The sequence below is a fragment of the Mandrillus leucophaeus genome, unplaced genomic scaffold, assembly GCF_000951045.1.
Source record: "Mandrillus leucophaeus isolate KB7577 unplaced genomic scaffold, Mleu.le_1.0 Scaffold170, whole genome shotgun sequence".
Lineage (NCBI taxonomy): Eukaryota > Metazoa > Chordata > Mammalia > Primates > Cercopithecidae > Mandrillus > Mandrillus leucophaeus.
The window spans coordinates 502,717-507,078 of record NW_012101699.1 but is presented as its reverse complement, the minus strand read 5'-3'; positions in this window follow the sequence as shown (position 1 = coordinate 507,078).

Sequence of the window (4,362 nt, the reverse complement as noted above, 5' to 3'; positions counted from 1 at the left end):
TCTTCATGAGTGCTGGAGGAGACAAATATTCAAACCACAGAACGTTCTCCACCAGTCCCGGGTTGGAATTCCAATGCTCCAGTCATGTTTGAGTGACAGACACCACAGCAACATCAACCACCATGGCCATCACCTAGGTGTCCGTTTTCATTATTCAACCACCCACCTGAGGCCCCGCTCTGAGAGTTAACAGGAATCCTGGACAGAAATACAGTTATAATTAAGCATTGATCAGGTGGCACTTAGACCCACTTCCTTGTAACAGAAAGTCATGTAGCTGCCAGACACTGACCATTGTGCACCCCCGCTGTTACTACAGACGGAATTTCTGACATTAGAGTCCTAAGGCTTTTGTTTAAAAACTACTTAAGCAGCTTGGCACAGTGGCCCACGCCTGTAATCCGAGCACTTTGGGAAGCCGAGGCGGGTAGATTGCTTGAGGGCAGGAGCTGGAGACCAGCCTGGGCAACATGGTGAAATCCCATCTCAACAACAACAACAATTAACTGGGTGTGGTGTGTGCCTGTAGTCCCAGCCACTCCAGAGGCTGAGGTGGGAGGATCACCTGAGCCCAAGAAGGTTGAGACTGCAGTGAGCTGTGATCATGCCACTGCACTGCAGTCTGGGGGACAGAGTGAGACCCTGTCTCAAAAATACAGTACAATAAATAAATATAGGCTGGGTGCAGTGGCTCACGCCTGTAATCCCAGCACTTTGGGAAGCCGAGGCGGGTGAATCACAAAGTCAGGAGTTTGAGGCCAGCCTGGCCAACATAGTGAAACTCCGTCTCTACTTAAAAATACAAAAATCAGCCGGGTGTGGTGGTGTGCCTCTGTAATCCCAGCTACTTGGGAAACTGAGGCAGGAGAATTGCTTGAACCTGGGAGGCGGAGCTTGCAGCAAGCAGAGATTGTGCCACTGCACTCCAGCCTTGGCGACAGAGCAAGACTCTGTCTCAGAGATAAAAATAAAAAAATAAATATAAGTAAATAAATATAAAAGAAGTGCTCAAGCAGATCCTGAATTCCAGTCGAACAGCTGATGCCAACCAGTCTGAAGACCCCCCAACGCTCATCCAAAGGAACCCAATCAGCATGAGAACACAGCTTCATCCTGCTCTCCTTGACAAACCAACAAGCTCCACTCTGTAGCCCACTCCAAAACCCTTGAAATTCCTAGCCCCAGACTCATCAGGGAGGCAGATTTGGTTTCTCCCTGTCCCCACATCCCGTGGGCCTAGGATTAAAACTGTTCCTGTGCTGCAGCCTGGGGTCTTGGCGCGCTGACTTGCTGTGTACGTCGGATGAGGACCCTATTCTGGTGACGCATCCATCTGTGCAACGCATTTGCTGGTCAAATTAGAATTATTTTGGTTGTAAGCTACAGAAGCCAAACTCAAACTAACTTAAGCAAAAAAAAAAAAAAGTCTTGTATACCTGAAATAGGTTCTGGTAGAGGTCACAGGCTAAAGGGAAAAACCACTGAAATCAAACTGGCAGGCCCTTGCTCTGAGACTCCACATCTTCATCACTGTCTCATCTCTCCACGTGGTGGGAAGATGGTGCTGGTTGCCACCAATTCATGCTGTCCTAGCTTCACACATAACAATCCCAGATTGGTCCTGCTTTGGTACTGCCTGGCTGCAGCAGAAACAGGGCCCAGGCCAGGCCAGTGAGAGCCCGCCCTGGGTCTTTGGCCATTAGGAAAGAAGCACCTTCTCTAAGTGGAGAAGCTGGTAGAATCTAAGCCTGCAGGTGTTGGTGGCATCTTTCCCACCTGTGTGAGGCCAGCAGAGAGGAGAGTAGGGTGGAAGGTAGGAGGTGAGATTGATTCTTGATGCCACCTTACAATGCTTGAATGGGTCCGCATTCCCTCTTTCAATTCAATTCCCTCTTTCTTGCAAAGAAATACTGAGTTGTGAGTTTTATAACTTGCAACGGGAGGTCTGGCCTAACGTGAGCGGCACTTTGATCTGGATCTGAAAGGTGAGTAGGTGTTTTCCGGGGTTCTCTTCAGATATGCAGAAAGAACAGGGCACGCACAGCAGAGCCACTGTTGTACCCTCCTGGCGGTAGCAAGTCTCCCCAGAGGGCTCCAATAAGTCCACCCCGCCCTGTATGTGTGCGCAGCTCCTCTACAGCTTATGTCCTCTCCTCTTGAATCTGGCTTGGGCTTGTGCCTGCTTTAATTAATAGAATATTGAGGAAGTGGCCTTCTTCAGAAGGCCTGGCGGCTTTGCTTTCCTCTTGGAGTCCCCGGTTGTCATGTAAGAAGCGCAGGATCACCTCCGGCTGGAGAAAGGGGCCACACAAAGGCTGAAGGATGAGACACTGCAGAGGGAGGCCTCATCAGGGGGCACCGAGGTGCCAGATATTCAACACCCAGCTGCCACCTTTGGCAGAGGCATGCGGCCCCAAGGGCGAGCATCAGAATCATGAGATACAGTAAAATTGTTGCTTTATGCTACCAAGATTTTGTGCAACAAGACCTCCCCACCTCCGTACAATCCTGCCAGTCACGAGGGGATTGCTCCCTCTGGGTTTTGTTTGTTTTTTGAGACAGTCTCGCTCTGTCGCCCAGGCTGGAGTGCCATGGCGCAACCTTAGCTCACTGCAACCTCTGCCTCCTGGATTCAAGCGATTCTCACGCCTCAGCCTCCCAAGTAGCTGGGATTACAGGCGCCCGCCACCATACCCAGCTGATTTTTTTTGGGTATTTTTAGTAGAGATGGGGTTTTGCCACGTTGGCCAGGCTGGTCTCGAACTCCTGGCTTCAAGTGATCTGCCTGCCTCAGCCTCCCAAAGTGCTGGGATTACAGGCGTGAGTCCTTGCACCGGGCTGAGAGTAGCTGCCTCTGGCCATACAAATTACAAAAAGGCACCCAGGCTGGAGCACAGATGGCCAGGGCACTCACACAGGGAGGAGAGGCCCTGCAGGGTGTCTGTGCCATTGGCCTCTCAGCCTGGGATGCTCTGTACAACACAGGGCTGCACGACTCCCTGCCTGGGGCGGGAGGAGGTTGTGGAGGGATGGCCACAGACAGCTTGCTGGTCTGCATGTGTTCTTCCTGACTTCTGGGCTTTTGCACTGCCATCGTTGCCCAGTGTCCTATGGCCCTAGAGGCCTGGGCTGTCACTACTGATGTCATGGCAGTGCTAAGCAATGACCATCCCAAGGCCATGCTGGGGAGAGGGAGATCATCTTGATCTCTGAACAGCTTTTCCCTCATCCTTTCCTCGCCCTTCCAGCCAGGTCTCCTCCACCCCAGGCAACAGCAACCCATTTCCCACATCCCCAGCTCTCAACAGCCTTCAGTGACGCAGAAGCCTTGGTTTGTTGCTACGGTTCGTTCCTGGAACCTGTCTCACTCCCATTTCTTCAGGGTTGATTTTCCAGGAAGCAGTTAGCAGCCTATCCTACTTTGCCTCATAGGTGGGCAGGCAGCTATTCCTTTTCCTTCACACCATACCCTTCAGCATATACTTCGAATTTTTTTTTTTTTTTTTTTTTGAGACAGAGTTTCGCTCTTGTTGCCCAGGCCTGAGTGCCATGGTGCGATCTCGGCTCACCACAACCTCCGCCTCCCAGATTCAAGCGATTCTCCTGCCTCAGCCTCCCCAGTAGCTGGGATTACAGGTGCCCGCCACCACACCTGGCTAATTTTTTGAATTTTCAGTAGGGAGGGGGTTTCGCCATGTTGGTCAGGCTGTTTTCAAACTCCCGACCTCAGCTGATCTGCCCCCCTCGGCCTCCCAAAGTGCTGGGATTCCAGGCGTGAACCACCGCGCCAGACCAATATACCTCCAATATTAAGTCTGAGTGTTCTTCTTGCCCCTAGACTGTGAGCTTACTCAGGGCTGGGTGGGGTCTGATTCATCTCTGTGCCCTGACCATCAGTCAACTAATATTTCCTGATGTAAGCATCATGAATCAGCCCAGTCATTTCTCTGCTCACCTTCAACCACCAGAGTTTGCCCCGAACACCTTTCGATCTTTGAGCACAGCAGCTGTTGTCCGTTACTCAGGCTAGGAGCCCAGCACCGTACTGTCCATTAATGTACTGGAATGAATTACCATTCATGGACTGAGGAAGGAATAACATTCGCCTGTTCACGAGATTGTCTTGTCTTTAGGCAGATCAAGATACTGGCTCCGGGCAAATACCTGTGTTTCGACGTGAATGACAGGGGAAGGCTTAAGGAAAAGGAAAAGGAGAAAAAAAAGGGGAGGAGGATCAAGGAAAAGAGGGAAGAGAGGAGATAAAAGCGGACAACCCGGCCGGGCGCGGTGGCTCACGCCTGTAATCCCAGCATCTGGGAGGCCGAGGCGGGCGGATCACGAGGTCAGAAAATCGAGACCATC